Raw genomic sequence first — 21,381 nt, forward strand, 5'->3', positions numbered from 1 at the left:
CTTAGACCACTGTGCCACTCAGGTGGTCGGTATCCTGTTCTATCCCAAAGCGTGGATGCTTCCAGCAGCCCCTGGGCTCGCTCTCTGACCCCCACTACACAGGCGATGCTGCTCCTGAGTTTACACATGCTCACACATAGCATAAACACACTTACACTTGGACAAAACACACACTTTATCTCTAAGAGTCTTCACAGATGGGAAGGTGTGTTTGTGTGTGTATGACGTGGGGGTCTGGCATCGAAGGCCTCTCTATTCCCTACTCAGCCCCCATTAATAAAAATACAAGCATAAAACAGACCCAAATTCCCGCTTCCAAATACGCCTGCCCACACACACACATACACACACACACACACACACACACACACACACACACACACACACACACACACACACACACACACACACACACACCCCCCCTTTCCAGAAAGCTGTCTGCACAAGCGTTTGGCCCCCCCATGCCGAGCAGTGAGCCATGGGTCATATACTTTGGTCACAGCCGTGGAGACACAGTGAGGGGATGAGGAAAACTGTTACAGGGCTTGTAGTATGAGGGGAACAGTCAATGTCTGGCTGTAGAAGACACAGTCGCTGCTCCTGCTTCTGAGTAATAGGAGAGTAATGTCAGCAGAAGGCTAATAATATGGGGCTAATGGAACAAACCTCGTGGCCCTGTATTTGCGGTAGCTGGTAGCTTCTAGATGACAGTAAGGTAATTGAATGGTGAGGTCTGAGGCAGCAGTAGAGGCATGTGAATTGGGATGATGCTAATGGCTAATGGATAATAGCTGTATTGTGTGGCTGCTGACCGGAGACTGACTCGGGCGAGGGGGGGTGGGTAATTGGGTTTGGGCTGAGCCCTCAGAGGAAGTGACCTTATAAACACACAGCCCTCCTCCTCCAGGCCATGATGGAGGGAATAAGGAAATAAAGGGAGAGAGAGACTTTCAGTGATCCACTGTTTAATAAAGTACTGCTTCAGTGAAAGTTGAGAGGGCATGTTGGTGACATGTCACTGTAGACCGGGACTGATCATTGAAATGAACCCAGTCTTCCAGGAACACAGTCAGCATCATTCCTCTTTTCATGTATCTGTGTCTCAGCTACCATACACTCTGTTAGCAGTTTTGATTGAACGGGGCCCAATGCCTCTCTGTCTCTAAACTGTGTGTGTGTGTGTCTGGTATAGGTGGCGTCCCTGTGATCCCAGGTGGGCCGTGGGGGGTTCGGAGGAAAGAAGAGAGGAGACACTCTCCCTTTCATCTCCCTTTCATCCAGGCCGCTAGAGAAGAGAAGGAGAGCGAGCAGCGACACAGTTCTATCCAAGACACCTTTTGAAGCCTTTCAACTGTACTAGAGGTGCTTCCTGGCTCCCATGCACCCTAACAGAGGGGTTGGTTGGAGTCTAATTACCTTTAAGTCTGCCACAGGTAGAAGGTGTGTGTGTGGTTTGTCTACGGTGAAGGAGGGAGGTATAGAGGTGTAAAGTTGATTTGTTCATTTAGACCCTTCTGCTGTCGCCTGTGTGCTGTGTGTTGTGTGCCGTGTAACCCCACCGTTCTGGAAATTCTCTCTATGAGTTCATATATGTAAATTGGTTTGGATGTCCTTCTCTTTCCACCTCTCTCCCACACTCCCTGATGGGTGGTGGTTTGGTTGTAAGAGGGACATGCCTGGACAGAGCGCCCACTCTCTCTCTCTCTCTCTCTCTCTCTCTCTCTCTCTCTCTCTCTCTCTCTAGGCCCAAACCACACAGTTCCCTCCTCTGAAGATTTCCATTACAAACAAAACTAATTAGGGATTATTTCCGTTTTCTGTTTTTATGACGTTTGACAGTGGGAGGACAGGGGAGGCACACACAGAGAGAGAGAGAGAGAGAGAGAGAGAGAGAGAGAGAGAGAGAGAGAGAGAGAGAGAGACAGAGACAGAGACAGAGACAGAGACAGAGACAGAGACAGAGAGACAGAGAGAGAGAGACAGAGAGAGAGACACACGCCCCTCAGGTGGGCTATAAAGCCCACAGGACGTTCAGACAGACAGATATCCATTGCCGGTGGTAAACCCCAGGCAGCCCACCCACCCCTGGAGCAGGGTATGATATGGGGGTCTGGTTAGTAGGTTGTTTGGAGCAGATAGGATTCAAAAGAGAGGAGAATAATTCAGACTGGAGCAAGACATGAATCAGGTTGCATCACTAAGACAATTACACATTCTTTTTTTAAATGTAAATGTTTGATAAGTTTTCTTGTTTTTCAATCATCCAAACAAAACACTTTCCACATTCACAGATGTGGCAGACGTAAATAATATGATGAAATGAAATATAAAACAAAACAAACTTGCAGCAGCACCATCACCGTTCTTATTAGCTATTTCCAGCTTTAGCGTAGACGACGAGCAAATCATTCGTTTTTACAGCACCTTACACAACATGTTTCTCTGCTCATTTCCCTAATCACCCCATTCACTCTGTCCAATTTGAAATATAGTTGAGTAGTGGAGACCAGAGTCTATCAAACTTGGGCTGTCTCTTGTGGAGGTCATAAGTGAGCTTTTCAAGAGGGAGAAAGTCAACAACCTGGTCAATCCACATTATAAATGTAGCAGAGGTATTAGAGGCCCACAATAGAATAATACATTTCTTAGCAAAGTATGTTATAGTCATAAACACATTTTCTCTGTCAGGATCAAGAACAAAGTCCTGCTGGGCATTAAGAAGATAGATACACGGGGTCATATCAAACTGCACATCTAGTATTTTCTGTGCAGCAGTATGTATAGATTGCCGGAATCTGGCAATCTCCCTACAGCTCCAAAATACATGCATATAGGTTCCACTTTCAGAGGTACATCTTTTACAGTTAGGAGACATGTCTGTTTTCATTCTATGGAGTCTCATTGGGGTGTAATAAAATTTGCACAAACATGTGTAATCTGATTCTTTCATTTTTACATTAGTAGAGGAGCAGTATACCCTGTCGCAAACCTCCGCCCATAACTCATCACTGATAGTCAGACCAAGGTCCTTTTCCCAGATTATTTTTAAAGGAGTAAAGGAGGAGCCTCCTTTCTCAGAAAGATTTAGATTTAGATTTAATCTTTGATGGATTGTGGTGTAGCAGGAAGGGTCTCAACTTCATTCAGCTCTAAACCTCCCCTTGGAAGTAAATGATGAGGAAACGACGTGTCTAATTTGAAGATATACATTAAAAAAATGGATCTTGGCCAAATGAATTCACTGCAGAGCTCTTGAAAGGATTTCAGTGTAGTGGCTTGCTGATGAAACAGGTCTGAAAAGGTCCTGATCCCTAGAGGATGCCAAAGATTAAAGTTGGCATCACTTAGGGCTTTTGGCAAGTCTGGGTTGCATACTATAGGCGAGTGAGAACATATTTGGGAGGAAATGCCAAGGTATTTCTTACAGTCCCTCCATGCTAGTAGGGTGCTGTAAATCACAAAGGTTTTGGCTATGTTGCCCACTTCACTAAAGTTATTAATGAATATAATTGAGGGGCAATGAACCACAGGATTGGGCTTCTATCTGAATCCACATTGAGTCTTGTCTGTTTGTGATCCATGTTAGCATGTTGCAGATTTGGGCAGACCAGTAGTACAATTGAAGGGAGGGAAGGGCAAGACCACCCTTAGATTCAGGTTTCGATAGAGTGGAGAACTTGATCCTAGGTTTTTTATTGCCCCATATAAATTTGGTGATGCTTTGGTTAGTTGTTTTGAAAAAGGAAATTGGGAGACAGCATGGGAGCATCTGAAATAAATAGTTCAGTCTAGGGAGGATGTTCATACGGATAACATTGATTCTTCTGACTAAGATCCAAGTTTGGAGATCGTTCTTGATTCGATCCAGGAGTGGGAGATAATTTTCCTTGAAAAGGATTCAGATCTGGTGTTACAAAGATCCCAAGGTATTGAAACCTTTGTGTCTTCCATTGGAACAGACAGAGTGTCTTCATAGAGCTGTTGAGTGTAATATTGAGAGAGCAAACAGTGGATTTTTCAAATGTATCTTATATTGCAATCCTGAGCAATTGTGTCTAAAACAGGAGGGATTTCTCCGGGTTGGATATGTAGACATCATCCGCGTAGAGCGAAATCTTGTGCTGCAGGCCACCTGCAGAAACCCCCATAATACTTGTATTGCTCCTTATCCGCCCCAACAAGTAGAGCAGGGGGACAGCGAGCATCCTTGTCTTGTGCCACGTCCCAAAGGGAATCTGCCATAGTGTTTTGGCGAGCAATTTGGTAATTATTTTGTAGTGGAAATCCAACAAGCTTATGGGCCGGAAGGACGAGCAGGATAGAGGGTCCTTATCTTTTTTGAGCAACACTGTAATGTGGGCTGTGTACGTAGAGTCTGGGACAGCTCCGTTTTTGCAAAAATCATCCAGCATTGGCATGAAGATAGGGCTGAGCTGGGGCCAAAAAGCTTTGTAGAACTCTCTGGGAAATCCATCTGGGCCTGGGGACTTGTTAGATGGCATGGAGATAATTTCCTCCAGGACCTCCTCAGGAGTGAAGGGGGAGTTGAGATCTCCTTGGTCGGTCTCTGATAGTTTTGGTAGCGAGATTCCCTCCAGGAAGGAATTGTGTTCTGCATTCGTATGTTTTCTCTCAGAAGTATATAGTTTGCAGTAAAAATCATGAAAAGTTATATGTATCTTATTTGGACATGACTACTCTTTTTGTTAAATTGGTAAGCAAGCAATCTACTAGGGCTATTGCTATACTCATGGTATTTCTGTTCAGTAAAGATGTATTTTTTATCTCCCGAGTATAGTCCAAGTTCAGTTTGGCTTTGGCTGGTTTAAGTTGACTCCAGGAGGTGCTGTCTTGGGATTGTTTATGTACTTTTTTACAGCGTTCCAGCTGACATACTTTCATCTCAGGAACATTTACAGGATTAGACACTTCATCTCTCAACCAGACGACAAGATATTGGTCCATGCATTTGTTTCATCTAATAGATTAGACTATTGTAATGCCCTCCTTTCCTGCTGCTCAGACTCTACTATTAAAAGCGTACAACTTGTACAGAACACTACAGCTCTCATTTTAACCAACACAAGAAGGCACAAAGTTGTATCTGCCATACACTGGCTACCTGTAAAGTATCGGTCTGATTTTAAAATCTTACTCTTAACTTTTAAAGCACTGCATGCCTTGCCCCCTGTTATCTGACAGACATGCTTGTTCCATACAACCCATTGATGTCATACAACCCATACAACCCATTGATGTTCGCTCCCAAGGAGCATGTCTGTTTGTACCTAGATGCAGAACCAAGGCAGGGGGGCGGAGAGTTCCCTATTGAAGCCCCTCAGTTATGGAACAGCTTGCCCTGTCAGGTAAGATGAGCAGACACCATTTTAGTCGGGCCTTATTTATCCCCTTTGCGGCTTCCTGTTCGCTTTCCCTTTTGTCATTTATTGCTTTAATGTAGTGTTTCGCCAATTTAAATGCACTAAATAAAGTTTGATTTGATTCCCATAGAGGCCAGATTGGTTGCGCCACAACAGGCATCCTCGATAGAGCCTGACCATCACTCACTTCAGTGTGCCACTCTCCCTAAATGACTCTAGAAAGGGAACAATCCATCTCACTGCTCTTTTGAAAAGGCGTCCACATGGCTTCTCATCCGAAACGGTTCAGAACAGTTTGTTATGTTTTGGTCTTTGGTCTTCGTAAATGTTTTTTTTCCGGCTGTTCGTACACACACATTTTTTCTCTCAAGGCAAGCCGAAGTCTACGCCAATTTGTCAGTGATTGGTCAACAGTAGGGATTCTTCAATGTGCTTGTTGTCATTCAACAAGACAAATTGTTTTCATGCACATTTTTTCACTTGGGAAATACTGCACCAAACATCTTAGTTAGATGTAAAATTGCTCGACTAAGATCTCCGACAAAAATGTCAAAATTAATTACAGGTTTCTTGAGTTCTTAGAATAATTCAGACTTTTTTGAGGAAGTGTATATTGACTACAGGGTCTCAACATTGCCGCTTTTTTCTCCTTTTTCAAGCGAAGGTCTTTTGAGGGAGTATGCAAGCACACTCGTTCGGAACCGAAGCATGCGGAAGGCTTAAGTCATATACATGAAAAGCCATCACATGGCCTACCCAATACAACTCATGGTGTAACACACTTCACAGAGTCTTACCTCAGTGTGTTGAGTGGTGGTCTGTGAGGTATTCTCTCCATTAGGGTTAACAGGGGAAATACACATATTTTGTTTGTTTGTTTTTCCTGTGTTTTTGTTGTGGTTCTTTCAATTGGCTTGCGGAATGGATTTTTAATTGCCTTTTGTGTGCACGTGGCGGGCATTTGATCTAGAGGTCTGAAAAAAAATGTATGTTGTTCAATTGTATCTGGGTGTGATCGAGCCTATTGATGTAAATGCATGTACCCAGAGTATGTGTGTGGGCTTTATGTAGAGGAAGTGTGTGTGTGTGTCTGAGTGTGTATGCGTGTGTTCTTAACGATCCCCAAGCGTCGCCCGTCTGTGTCTCCCACACCTCCTCAGTGGGGCTCAGCTCATTAGCGGCAACGCCTGGGTGGATTAACCACACAAAAAGGGTCATGGACTGCCGACATAACACACACATCTGCTCACTTCTAACCACTCATGTTTAGTGCTCCTCACAGCCCTCCAACTTCATCTTAGAAAAGACAAACATGGATTTGTGCTCAATTCAAACCAGGAGTGTCTAAGTGGAGAAAGAGCCGTGTGTGTAGCAGTCTGTCCCTCTCACATCCATCAGCTACAGAAGGAGCTGTCAGTCTGTTGCATTCATTTATTTAATTAAGTCTCTGTTTCCTCAACATGGGAATTTAATACGGAATTCCCTTCTGTCTGTCTAGGACTGATGATTGTTTATCTGAGACACACACACACACACACACACACACACACACACACACACACACACACACGACAAATGATGTTTGGAAATCAAACAGAAAAAAACGTCCCATTCTGAGGGTGGAAAACACTATGCCTTTTCCTCCTCAGTTACAGCAGTCAGTCCAACTACAGCTTTAACTCATTTGATTAAAAAACTACTTGGAGCCCCCCCCCCCCCAAAAAAAAAAATCTAAACTTTGATAATGACCGGAAAAATTGCAATTCGCCAGCTATTACATCCAATCAGGGAGGGAGGGAGGGAGGGAGGAGAGTAGAACCAGATGGAAGAGAGAAAGAAAGACACCGAACAGAGCTTGAGCTCAGTGTGAGCCTAATATGAGAAGAGCATCAGCACGATCTCAACACAGCATAAGAACAGCCCCAGCAGACATGAAACCAGTCATATACTGTACTGTACGAGCTAAAGGAGGGTGAATCACAAGCTAAGGATGAGATTTCCACACACAGGGTCTGAGTTTGTTTGTGTCCATCCCCTGACTGACCTGTCTTGGTCTCGACTTTCTTAGACAGCTGTTTCTTTTTGATGAACTAGGTGGCAGACTCCTGTTGCAGGGGCGGCTCCTCCAGGTCCGCAACAGCCTCCGCGATTGGCTCACAGCCCCCTGAGTTACAGGAAGAAGAGCATGATCAACAACCAATCACAGAGACTGAATCCTATCATGAGATGTACAATGAGTGAACATTATGCTCTTTCCATAACAGACTGACCAGGTGAATCCAGGTGAAAGCTTTGATCCATTATTTATGTCACTTGTTAAATCCACTTCAATCAGTTTAGATGAATGGGATTATTAAGCCTTGAGACATCAAATCAAATATATTTATAAAAACCTTTTTACATCAGCAGATGTCACAAAGTGCTTATACAGGAACCCAGCCTAAAACCCCAACAGCAAGCAATACAGATGTAGACGCACGGTGGCTAGGAAGAACTCCCAAGAAACGCAAGAACCTAGAGAGGAACTAGGCTCTGAGCGGTGGCCAGGCAGAGACAGGGACAGGTTCGTCACTCCAGTGCCTTGCCGTTCCCCTGGGCCAGACTACACTCCATCATAGGACCTACTGAAGAGATGAGTCTTCAGTAGACCTAAAGGTCGAGACCGAGTATGTATCTTTCACATGGATAGGCAGACCATTCCATCAAAATTGAGCTCTATAGGAGAAAGCCCTGTCTCTAGCTGTTTGCTTAGAAATTCTAGGGACAACAAGGAGGCCTGTGTCCTGTGACAGTAGCGTACGTGTAGGTATGTATGGCAGAACCAAATCGGAGAGATAGGTAGGAGCAGATCCATGTAATGCTTTGTAGGTTAGCAGTAAAACCTTGAAATCAACCCTAGCCTGAACAGGAAGCCAGTGTAGAGATGCTAGCACTTGAGTAATATGATCAAATGTTTTGGTTGTAGTCAAGATTATATCAGATTATATCAGACGTATTTAGCATTAACTGAAGTTTATTTGTCAGAGGACAAACCATCCACAGACAAAAACTGATATCTTTCCATACACAGATATACAGATAATTAATAAAACATTTATTTAACTAGGCAAGTCAGTTAAGAACAAATTCTTATTTACAATGACGGCCTAGGAACAGTGGGTTAACTGCCTTGTTTAGGGGCAGAACGACAGATTTTTACCTTGTCAGCTCGGGGATTCGATCTAGCAACCTTTCGGTTACCTGCCCAATGCTCTGCCCACTAGGCTACCTGCTGCTCCAAGATTTAAATCAGGCAAGAACTTGTCCGTGTAGACCAAATTTGGGTTTCCAATCTCTCCAAAAGAATGTGGTGATTGATGGTGTCAAAAGGTGTCAAAAGCAGCACTAAGGTCTAGGAGCACGAGGACAGATGCAGAGCCTTGGTCTGACACCATTACAAGGTAATTTACCACCTCCACGATCACAGTCTCAGTACTATGATGGGGTCTAAAACCAGACTGGTGTGTTTCGTATACATTATTTGTCTTCAGGAAGGCAGTGAGTTCCTGTGCAAATTTTTTTTTCTAATATTTCTGAGAGGAATGGGAAATTCGATATAGGCCGACAGTTAAAAAACACTTCTTGGACAAGGTTTGGCTTTTTCAGGAGAGGCTTTATTCCTGCCACTTTTAGTGAGTTTGGTACACATCCGGAAGAGAGGGAACCGTTTATTTTGTTCAACATAGGAGGGCCAAGCACAGGAAATAGCTCTTTCAGTAGTTTAGCTTGAATAGGGTCCAGTAGGCAGCTGGAAGGTTTAGAGGCCATGTCTATTTTATTGAATGTGTTGAGAGATACGGGATTAAAAAACTTGAGTGTCTCCAATGATCCAAGGTCCTGGCAGGTCTGTGCAGACTCAGGACAACTGTGTTTTGGAGAAATATACCAATTCAAAGAGGAGTCTGATAATTGCTTTATAACGATTTTGATCTTGTGTATGTGTGTATTCTGTATGTGTGGATTGTGTGTGTGCCATTCAGAGGGTGAATGAGCAAGACAAAATATTTAAGTGCCATTGAACGGGGTATGGTAGTAGGTGCAGACGCACCGGTTTGAGTGTGTCAAGAACTGCAACGCTGCTGAGTTTTTCACGCTCAACAGTTTCCTGTGTGTATCAAGAATGGTCCACCACCCAAAGGTCATCCAGCTAACTTGACACAACTGTGGGAAGCATTGGAGTCAACATGGGCCAGCATCCCTGTGGAACACTTTCGACACCTTGCAGTCCATACCCTGATGAATTGAGGCTGTTCTGAGGGCAAAAGGGGGTGCAAGTCAATATTAGGAAGGTGTTCCTAATGTTTTGTACACTAAATGTACATACAACTCAAACCTGTGTGTCAAATATCTCTCTGGAGTATCAAGTTAGGATTTGGCCGTAACATGTATCAAATGTGTAATAAAAGTGTTCCTCTTTAGCTGCCCTTTTTCAAGTGACAAAGTCTCAGTAATTGTCAGATGTGGTTATGTAAGAACTTCATCTTCTACCAGGGCCTACAAATGTCAATATTATCGTGTGTGTGTGTGTGTGTGTGTGCAGGTGTTGATGGAATGTGTTTGTATGTATGTGGGCATGTAGGTGTTGCCTATGTGTTGTGTGCGCTGGGGGTGTCAGAGTGAGACCCCTTCCAAGAGTATCTATCGCCTCTTCAATACCAAGGATGAACAGGAATTTGGGACCTCCTAGGGTCTATGAATCAGACCCCTTGTCTCTCCTCGCTTCTCCTCTCCTCCCCGCTCTACCTCCTCCACCTCTCCGTCTATCCCCCAATCCCTAGGGCTTGTTTCATTTTTCATGCCACTTTCATTTTACATCCTCAAAACACACCGTCTGAGCTGGCGGTGGTGTGTACGAACGTGTGTGTGTTAAGTCTGGGTATGTGGTTAAGTGTGCAAGCGTTCATATGTGTGTGTGTTTATTTAAAATGCCCTCTACCTCTTGGCAGATTACCCTAATCCCTGTCTAATATTTATCCTATGCTATAAAGCCAATCTTGTTCTGTTTAGTGAGGCCAATTGGCTAGGATGGCCCATGGGGTTACTCCAAGCTGAAAGGCAACAGGCAGCCTCAGTTTTTTCTCCCTCTTCCTGGCCATGGGCTTGTTTGAAATTGGATACGCCAGACTTTAATTGGGCAGGTGTTTTTCTAAGCTTGTCTTTTTGCGCTGTCTTGCAATTTCGGACAGTGGCGGTGTGTGTGTGTGTGTGTGTGTGTGTGTGTGTGTGAACAAGGGTAGTGTGTGTGTGCAGAGAGAGAGGGGTCGTGTGTGGGGACAAGGGTAGTGTGTGTCTTAACCTCTGCCCAGCCATACATCAACACATGTTAAGGAAAGGGCCCCCACCTCTGGACCCCCTTTAGCCTGAAACTGAGCTCTTTAGCTGGGGAGACAAGCCAGGCAGCCCTCTCTCAGACTGTAGTATGGAGCTGCACACTGTCACATATACTGGGATATGAAAGATGTTTTGGTCTGGGAGACCAGGTTAGTTATGGTTAGTTAGTTATGGTCCAAACCGCTCTGTCAGGATGTGGTCGAGTTTGGTCTCCTCCAGTAACACGTGTGATTGTACTTAGAAGAGCAAATAGATCGGTTAGAACTGCTGGACCGGTTGGTCGTGGTTTGGTTTGGTCTCTGTTCTAAAACGTTTGGTCGTGGTTTAGTTTGGTCTCTGTTCTAAAACGTTTGGTCGTGGTTTAGTTTGGTCTCTGTTGTAAATCGTTTGGTCGTGGTTGAGTTTGGTCTCTGTTCTAAAACGTTTGGTCGTGGTTTAGTTTGGTCTTTGTTCTGAAACGTTTGGTCGTGGTTTAGTTTGGTCTCTGTTCTAAAACGTTTGGTCGTGGTTGAGTTTGGTCTCTGTTCTAAAACGTTTGGTCGTGGTTGAGTTTGGTCTCTGTTCTAAATCGTTTGGTCGTGGTTTAGTTAGGTCTCTGTTCTAAAACGTTTGGTCGTGGTTTAGTTTGGTCTCTGTTGTAAATCGTTTGGTCGTGGTTGAGTTTGGTCTCTGTTCTAAAACGTTTGGTCGTGGTTTAGTTTGGTCTCTGTTCTAAAACGTTTGGTAGCGGTTTAGTTTGGTCTTTGTTCTGAAACGTTTGGTCGTGGTTTGGTCTACAGTATATTCAATTCACTGCTGGACCGTTGTTGCTGTTCAATTTCAGTAGACGGTTTTATTTTATGGTTTTATCTACGGAACCATTTGGTTGTGGTCAAAAGAACTAGAGCATGTACCAAACCACCGTTGGTTGTGGTTTGAATGTGTTAGACCGTTGTGTTGTGTAGTGGTTCAGAAGATCATTTGGTTGTGGTTTGAATGTGTTAGACTGTTGTGTTGTGTAATGGTTCAGAAGATCATTTGGTTGTGGTTTGAATGTGTTAGACTGTTGTGTTGTGTAGTGGTTCAGAAGATCATTTGGTTGTGGTTTGGTCTCAAATCTTGCAAATTGTTTGCTTGTGATATGATCTCTAGTAGTCCTTCTTTCTCCCCAGCCCAGAAGGAAGTGCACCTCCTGGTTTTGAAGTCCAAAATCAAACAGCTGTAAATCAAACAGACACCTGATCTACTTTTACAGCCTAACCCTGTCCCAACCACAACGTCAACACCAAGGCTTTTTTCTCCACTCTTTATGATGTCAACATTGTAAAAGTAAGGAGAGGAGGGAGATCGTTGGAAAAGACGATTAAAGGTTTTATGGTTATACTGTTGGGCAATGAGAGAGATATGGCCACACACACACATTGCCAAATTTGATAATGCGTGCGCGCACACACACACACACACACACACACACACACGTTCACGTATGCACGCGCATAGAGAAAGAGAGAGTGAGGCAGACGGAGACATACAGAGACAGCGCTCTCTAAATGGGGTTTAGCCTAGGAATTTCTAACCGCTTTAAGTAGTTGAGTATTAAGTAGAGCTTTAGCTAGCAGAGAAGATCCCATTCATTCAGTGATAGTAGCTCTGCTCTCCACTTCAACATCTCTCCCCTCTCTTTAAGTCCTACAGGAATAGATCTCCTAACCACAAGGCATAACTGAAATCCTCCCAAAACAGCTGAGAAAGGAGGCTTCAAACACAAGACAAGATACATCTGTTTCCGCCATCAGAAATGGCTCCCAAAGACAGATTTGGATATAGGAACAAAGGTATTCTCAGTGGACTTGGAACTTTGGAGGGGGGGGGGGGGGGGGTATTTTAGGCCCAAAAAGCTTCCATTTCTAGAGTGTTAATTAGAGATGTTCATAGGAGAGGAGATTCTGGGAGAGAACACACACTTAAATACATAAATACATACAGAATACAGTCAGACACAACAACACCCCCTATCCCCCATCATGCACGCACACACACACACCTCAAAGCCTGCTTGCATAGCATCCCGTCAACAACCCTGCACCCCAGTAGTACATCACAATCACATTCCCCTGGCATTCACTTTATCACAACATATGGTTTTTCTCCACTGCAAATATATTCAGAGGGGGAACGTTCAAGATCGCCTAACTGTTGCCAAAAACGCCTGGTTCCAGCCGAGTAGCTAATGTATTCAACACATAGCAAGGAGAGGGGAGTTTGACTAGTTTGGAGAGAGAGAGACCACAGCAGAACCCGAAACAGAGATGAGACAGAGCTGCATTTCCTGACAATATGTAAAACATAAAAAAAAAAAAATACAATTAGAGAGTGTCATTTCACCAAATTTGAAACCCTTATTCAAGGCTCCAAAGACCTCTCTGATGAGAGTAGGCTACCTGTCCTGTTGGTGGAGGATGCAGAGAGCTGTGGATTGGCAGCAAACTACATTGCTGCCTGCCATAAGATGAGGGACAGTGTCTGATAGACCAACCAACCTGCACATGTCCTCTATGCCTCTGTTATTGTTCAACATATGTTTATTTTGACCATTGATTATTGTTGTTACTGTTGTCCCGTTGACACTATTGATTAATATTATACATCTCCAAAGTAAGCTTTGGCAATATGTGCATTGTTATGTCATGCCTAAAAAGCTAATTGAGAGAGAGAGAGAGAGAGAGAGAGAGGGGGAGAGAGAGAGAGAGAGAGAGAGAGAGAGAGAACAAAAGACAGGGTGAGAAAAAGAGAAGAGCGAGAGAAGGAGAGAAAGAGCAAAGGAAAAGAGAAAAAGAGGAGAGAGAAAACAAAAGAAGGAGAGAGAGGAAGATAGAAAGAGAAAGAGAGCGAGAGAGAGAAAGAAAGATAAGGAGAGAGAGAAAGAAAGAGTGAGAGAGAGAGACAGAAAGAGCGAGAGAGAGAGAAAGAAAGAGCGAGAGAGAGAGACAGAAAGAGCGATCGAGAGAGGAGAGAGAAAGATAGGGAGAGAGTGAGAAAGAGTGAGAGAGAGCGAGAAAGATGAGAGAGAGAAAGAAAGAGCAAGGGAGAGAGAGACAGAAAGAGTGAGAAAGAGAGAGACAGAAAGAGCGAGCGAGAGAGAAGGAGAGAAAAATATAGGGAGAGAAAGAGTGAGAGAGAGCGATAGAGCATGCATAAGTCTCTGACTAATGTGAAAACATGATGGGGGGTTGGATGTGTTCCCTAAAGGAGGCGTGTTCCTCAGCCTGTGTTTTTCCTGCCCAGTGTGGAGTGGAGACTGGAAGTTCCATATAAAACGTGATAAATCAGGAAGTGGAACTGTGGTGTGTGTGTGTGTGTGTGTGTGTGTGTGTGTGTGTGTGTGTGGACGCAGAGGTATCAATCTTCTTCTGTGGTGGGAAAGAGAAGATATGTATAAACACATGCATGCACACACACACTGAAATAGATGTACAGTGAAAACACACAAAACAAGAAGGCCACAATCATTCTATGATGAACCTCAAGTAGAGATAACTAAAGCTTTGCTTACTGACACAGACATGGAGAGAGTAAACAAGAAAGACAGAGAAACAGAGAGATAAATAGGAGAGAGCAACATTACACCCACAACACCAAACTGTAAAGCAGCCCAACATTTGACCTAATGACAGAGCAAAGCTAACAGTTCTAGGAGTAATGAAAGCCATGTGATAAACAGTACTGACTGAAATGATACCATCAGGTGCTGCTGACAGGGTGTGTGTGTGTGTGCACGTGTTCATGCATGTGTATGTGAGAGAGAGAGCAAGGGCCAAGAGCAGCTGTTAAAACCAGAGTCTCAGCAGGCCGCCCAGGTGATGTCATCAGAGCGAGACACAGGGTCAGGTGAGGAGAGGGTGAGGGGTGAGAGGGAGAGATGAGGAGAACGACAGGAGTACGCGTGTGTGTCATAAGAGATCAAATATTCTGTATATCCTTCAGTCACAAGTATAAGCACAAATAGGCTATATATCAGGGAGTACTGTACATTTGTGTCTGTGTACTGTGTGTGTTTTTTCAACTGTCAGGTCCCACGCAGCATTGGTAGTGGGAAGATCACCCAAAGTCCCATCCATCCACTTTTATACAACGCCTGGAATAGGGTGTACTGCAAGGCCATGAAAAGGGGCTTGTTGTGCGTGTGTGTGTGTGTGTGTGTGTGTGTGTGTGTGTGTGTGTGTGTGTGTGTGTGTGTGTGTGTGTGTGTGTGTGTGTGTGCGCAGTCTCCGGTTGCCGCCGGTGTTGTTGGAAACGTAAACAACTTTTGCGTTTACAGCCAATTGAAAAAGCAACATCTTTGGGGTTTTTAACAAATTACTGTTTACATAAAGAGTGACAGGGCTTTGGTCATACAGGAGTCGCCTGACTCTCTCTGTGTGTGTGTGTGTGTGTGTGTGTGTGTGTGTGTGTGTGTGTTTTGGCAGCAGAACAACGCCGAAAGGAGAGAGACCGAACGACATGAATCCTGTCAGCTCAATACTCGACACACACACACACACACACACACACACACTAGAATCCTGCATCAGGTCGGACACACGCCACAAAAAAAACAAAAAACATTGAAAATAAATCAAATCAGCTGGCGGGTGGAATGAAAACATTGATTGAACAATTATATTGCTGGTCAGAAACTTTTTAAATCCAGATAATAAGGCCTACAATTTTTACAAACCCATGAGCTTGTTGTGTTACATTATGTTGCGAATTTCATTCTCTGAGCGGCGAGGCTTCCATCCATGAACGTATTGAGAGTGTGTGGAGCAGGGAACTGTCCATTATTTGTGTGGTGCTGAAACATATTCTAATTTTGTCTAAACGCAGAGATTATATTCCCTCCCTCCACATGAGAATAGGCAACGACAAGTTGACAAGCTGACTTTCTCTGGCTAACCTAGCTCACGCGAAAATGGGTAACGTAGGCCTAACTGGAGAAATAAAAAGGAAGGTTATGATGGGGGAATAGGCTACACCATCGTGGAAACAGGTGCTGTGTGAGTGAAATCCCCGGTTTGGAAGGACAACAACCCGGTAGATGGATACACAGCTGGCAAAAAGTGCAAGCAGATATTTGTTTATGATAATTCAATTAAATATCAGTTAATTATTAGCCATATAAAGAGAGAACCGGTGCAGCTGGTAAAAATGTAAATATGCCTTTAATAGCCTATTAAATAATTGTAGCTTATTTTTGCAGCCTACTGTGCATTCGGAAAGTATTCAGACCCCTTCACAGTTTCACATTTTGGTACGTTACAGCCTTATTCTAAAATTAATTATATTGTTTTTTCGATGTATACACAATACCCAATAATGACAAAACAAAACAATTTGTTTTGCAAATGTCTTATAAATAAAAAACCGAAATATTACATTTACAGAAGTATTCAGACCTTTTACTCAGTACTTTGTTGAAGCACATTCGGCTCAAGGACATTTAGAGACTTGTCCCGAAGCCACTCCTGCGTTGTCTTGGCTGTGTGCTTAGTGTCGTTGTCCTGTTGGAAGGTGAACCTTCGCCCCAGTCTGAGGTCCTGAGCGCTCTGAGGCAGGTTTTAATCAAGGATCTCTCTGTATTTTGCTCCGCTCATCTTTTCCTTGATCCTGACTAGTCTCCCAGTCCCTGCCACTGAAAAACATCCCTACAGCATGATGCTGCCACCACAATGCTTCACTGTAGTGATGGTATTGGCCAGGTGATGAGCGGTGCCTGGTTCCCCTTTATTTTTTCAACCACAGATGCTTGACATTCAGGCCAAATAGTTCAATCTTGGTTTCATCAGACCAGAAAATCTTGTTACTCACGGTCAGAGAGCCTTTTGGGTGCATTTTGGCAAACTCCAAGCGGGCTGTCATGTGCCTTTAACTGAGGGAGTGGCTTCCGTCTGGCCACTCTACCATAAATACCTTATGCTGCAGAGATGGCTGTCCTTCTGGAAGGTTCTCCCATCTCAACAAAGGAACCTTGGAGCACTCTCAGAGTGACCATCAGGTTCGTGGTCACCTCCCTGACCAAGGCTCTTCTCCCCCGATTTCTCAGTTTGGCCAGGTGGCGACACCCCCTGAGTAGCGCAGCGGTCTAAGGCACTGCATCGCAATGCGTGAGGCATCACTACAGATCCACATTCGATTCCGGGCTGTGAAGCAGCTGGTCGCGACCGGGAGACTCATGAAGCGGCGCACAATTGGCCCAGTGTCGTCCAGGTTAGGGGAGGGTTTGGCCGGCCGCATGGCTCTCGATCTTCACCTGTAGCGATGGGACAAGACTGTAACTACCAATTGGATACCACGATATTGGGGAGAAAAAGGGGTAAAACGTTTTTAAAAAATACAATAAAAAAGACAAGATGAAAAAAGAAAAGTATGAAAAGGTAGAGGCCACTGACATTTTTGGTACCCTTCCCCAGATCTGTGCCTCGACACAGTCCTGTCTCTGAGCTCTACGGACAATTCCTTTGACTTCATGGCTTGGTTTTTGCTCTGACATGCACTGTCAACCTTATATAGACAGGTGTGTGCCTTTCCAAATGATGTTCAATCAATTGAATTTAACACAGGTGGACTCCAATCAAGTTGTAGAAACATCTCAAGGATGATCAATGGAAACAGGATGCACCTGAGCTCAATAGAGTCTCATAGCAAAGCATCTGAATACTTATGTAAATAAAATAAAAAACACTTTTTTATTTTTAATACATTTGCAAACATATCTAAAATCCCGGTTTTCGCTTTGTCATTATGGGGTATTGTGTGTAGATTGATGAGGGAAAAAAACAATTGAATCCTTTGTAGAATCAGGCTGCAACGTTACAAAATGTGGAAAAAGTGAGAGGGGTCTGAATACTTTCTGAATGCACTATTCAAATTGTTTATTTAAGTTTCATTTAAACTATTTGATTATCGTAACGATATTGAATATAAAGATCTTGTTTTGTTATGTCGCTTACAGGCTCTCGTTAGGTAAAAAGGCTAATTAGAAGGGTATTATTTTTACAGCGATTTGAGTCATCAATGTGACGCATCACACTGTGATAACAAAAAGGTAGCCTATCGTTCTTAATTCATGGCATGGTTTCCTTTTATACAAATGTTGAATAGACAAGCAGACAAAATCAATTCATGCAGTGAAGGGGACTACGAGTCATGAAAACAACTAGAATAAAACAACTAGAATAAATGCATGTAATTTGGTGGGTTTACTACACACATCCATACTGTAACAGTCCCAAGATACTGCATAAGTTGTCATAACGACCCTAGCTTCTATGCCACTACCATGACAGCGTTATGTACTGTAAGCCTAACGACAATGTCAAGTTTAACAACATCAAAATACATTTTTTTGTTCAAACGACCATACAACTACATTATCCCAGAACTCTCAAAGTATTCTACATTGGTCAAGAACACATATCCATTTCGTGAATTAATTATAAGCTCCAAAGCATGAATGCGTAAAGCACTCAATAAGGCAACTAATTCTTCTATTTGCGAAGCTGGAGGTTTTCAACTGGAAAACCATGGTTAATATTTCCTCCCTCCACTGTATCCATATTCATTAGTCTGGTGGCTACCTACCTCTTCACAATACTGCCCCTGTGTCCATCAACAGTCCTCATAGATCATATTAAACATCTCACATTAATCAACTGCTGTGTTTGATGGGGTGGAAACTAGGGAGAGAACTACTGAAGGGAAATGGCCGAGTTGATTTGTCATCAACACACTTATACGTGTGAGGGGTGACTGCTAAAGAGGGGCAAGGGGGAGAAAGAGAGAGGAGGGAGGAAGAGAGAGAGAGGAGGGAGGAAGAGAGAGAGAGGAGGGAGGAAGAAATGAAAGAGGGAGGAAGAGAGAGAGGAGGGAGGAAGAGAGAGAGGAGGGAGGAAGAGAGAGAGAGGAGGGAGGAAGAGAGAGAGAGGAGAGAGGAAGAAACGAAAGAGGGAGGAAGAGTGAGAGAGGAGGGAGGAAGAAACGTAAAAGGGAGGAAGAAATGAAAGAGGGAGGAAGAAACGAAAGAGGGAGGAAGAGAGAGAGAAGAGGGAGGAAGAGAGAGAGAAGAGGGAGGAAGAGACAGAGAGGAGGGAGGAAGAGAGAGAGAGGAGGGAGGAAGAGTGAGAGAGGAGGGAGGAAGAGAGAGAGAGGAGGGAGGAAGAGAGAGAGGAGGGAGGAAGAAACGAAAGAGGGAGAAAGAGTGAGAGAGGAGGGAGGAAGAGAGAGAGAGGATGGAGGAAGAAACGAAAGAGGGAGGAAGAGAGAGAGAGGAGGGAGGAAGAGAGAGAGGAGGGAGGAAGAGAGAGAGATGAGGGAGGAAGAGAGAGAGAGGAGGGAGGAAGAAATGAAAGAGGGAGGAAGAGAGAGAGGAGGGAGGACGAGAGAGAGAGGAGGGAGGAAGAGTGAGAGAGGAGGGGGGAGGAGAGAGAGAGGAGGGAGGAAGAGTGAGAGAGGAGGGAGGAAGAGTGAGAGAGGATGGAGGAAGAGAGAGAGAGGAGGGAGGAAGAGAGAGAGAGGAGGGAGGAAGAGAGAGAGGATGGAGGAAGAGAGAGAGGAGGGAGGAACAGAGAGAGAGGAGGGAGGAAGAGAGAGAGGAGGGAGGAAGAGAGAGAGAGGAAGAGAGAGAGAGGAGGGAGGACGAGAGAGAGAGGAGGGAGGAAGAGTGAGAGAGGAGGGAGGAAGAGTGAGAGAGGAGGGAGGAAGAGAGAGAGGAGGGAGGAAGAGAGAGAGAGGAGGGAGGAAGAGTGAGAGAGGAGGGAGGAAGAGTGAGAGAGGAGGGAGGAAGAGAGAGAGAGGAAGAGAGAGAGAGGACGAGAGAGAGAGGAGGGAGGAAGAGAGAGAGAGGAGGGAGGAAGAGAGAGAGAGGAGGGAGGAAGAGAGAGAGGAGGGAGGAAGAAACGAAAGAGGGAGGAAGAGAGAGAGAGGAGGGAGGAAGAGTGAGAGGAGGGAGGAAGAGAGAGAGGAGCGAGGAAGAGAGAGAGGAGCGAGGAAGAGAGAGAGGAGGGAGGAAGAGAGAGAGGAGCGAGGAAGAGAGAGAGGAGGGAGGAAGAGAGAGGAGGGAGGAAGAGAGAGAGGAGGGAGGAAGAGAGAGAGAAGAGGGAGGAAGAGAGAGAGAGGAGGGAGGAAGAGAGAGAGGAGGGGGGAAGAGAGAGAGAGGAGGGAGGAAGAGAGAGAGAGGAGGGAGGAAGAGTGAGAGAGGAGGGAGGAAGAAACGAAAGAGGGAGAGAGAGAAGAGGGCGGAAGAGAGAGAGAGGAGGGAGGAAAAGAGAGAGAGGAGGGAGGAAGAGAGAGAGAGAGGGAGGAAGAGAGAGAGAGGAGGGAGGAAGAGAGAGAGAGAGGGAGGAGGGAGGAAGAGAGAGAGAGGGAGGAAGAAGCATAAAAGGAGTGGGGGTAAAAAGGTATTTGGCCTGCTTAACGATGTTCAGACACACACATTTTTGTTAGAACTCAATGACCCATGGGGGTGGTGGTCAGGCGCACACACACCACTGTAGGCCTGAGAGTGTGTGAAGGCCATAAACAGGGCTATGATTGAGACATGTGCTCTTCTCTCCAACCATAGCAACTTTACCAGGGGACTAGTGTTTACCAGGCATTCTCACAGCCAGGGGTTAACACTGGAACAACAGACAGAGCGTGCAAACACACCTCAGTGGGACAGGATTCATTAGGCATTCTCAGAGGAAGGGGTTAACGGTATCATCACAGGCTAGACTGAACACTAATGAAGAGAAACTGCTTTTTCTCATACAGAGAGAGAGAAAAAATAGCAAATTGAGAGAGAGAGAGACACACACACACTCTTCCCCTCTCTCACCTGGCATCATGACTGGTATGGGTACGTTGGCCTCGGAGGCCAGGGACAGCTGCCCCCCCTAGCCCAGGCGGTCACACAGCAGGGTGATGTGCTTCTTCAGGCAGACCGTGCCTTTGGGCATGCTGAAGACAGGTCCTGATCCTTAGGGCTGCGAGACAGACAGGTCCTTAGGAGGTGAGACAAGGCCGTGTCCACACTCTGCTCCCAACCCTGAGAGTGAGGGAGTGAGTGAGGTATTCTGTTATTCGAGCATATGAGACAGGGAGGTTAGGGAGAGCAAAGTAGGAAATGGGTAAAGATGGCAGAGAACAATAGACAGTGATAGAAAGAGTGAGAACAAAAAGTGACAGAATTCGAAAGAGGGAAAACGACAGTGAGAAAGAGAGAAGCTGGGCATGTGGTCCATATATGTGAGTGAGATTCATATAAGTGAGCTTCAGAACAGATTGTAAGGAAAGAAGAATAACTCATACAATGAGAGGAATCAACTTCTGACTATTGAGATACCTGCCTTGAATACATAGTGCCCCCTGTGTCCAGGATGATGTACTACCATGTACTACTGTAGTATTTACAGGCCGAGACAGTCTGTTTATCTAGCTACTACTGTATCAGTCTGTCCCGTCCCAGTCTTGCCTAAACACTGCCTGATCTCTTAAATGTGTGAGAAACACACACCAGGTATCACGACAAACACGCCGGCATAGGCATGTGGTATTGTGTGGCTGTATATACGTGCGCCCCACACACACACAAAACCGTATACTGTTCGTACACAGATGAGCACATTCTGCAGAG

The 21,381-nt window shown here is 44.8% G+C and overlaps 1 pseudogene across 1 annotated transcript in view; it reads right to left on the reverse strand.

Annotated features, from left to right (window-relative positions):
- Positions 1–7,456: 7,456 nt before the first annotated feature.
- Positions 7,457–21,381, reverse strand: part of LOC118936732 (protein PTHB1-like) — an 88,849-nt pseudogene continuing 74,924 nt past the window's right edge. Inside the window, exons 9-10 of the transcript XR_016483569.1 lie at positions 20,584–20,793; positions 7,457–7,545 (exon numbers count right to left, since the gene is read on the reverse strand). The product of XR_016483569.1 is annotated as a protein PTHB1-like (transcript). The remainder of the gene's footprint in view (positions 7,546–20,583; positions 20,794–21,381) is intronic.

This window comes from Oncorhynchus mykiss, chromosome 2, assembly GCF_057628025.1.
Source record: "Oncorhynchus mykiss isolate SJ-2025 chromosome 2, ASM5762802v1, whole genome shotgun sequence".
Classification (NCBI taxonomy): domain Eukaryota; kingdom Metazoa; phylum Chordata; class Actinopteri; order Salmoniformes; family Salmonidae; genus Oncorhynchus; species Oncorhynchus mykiss.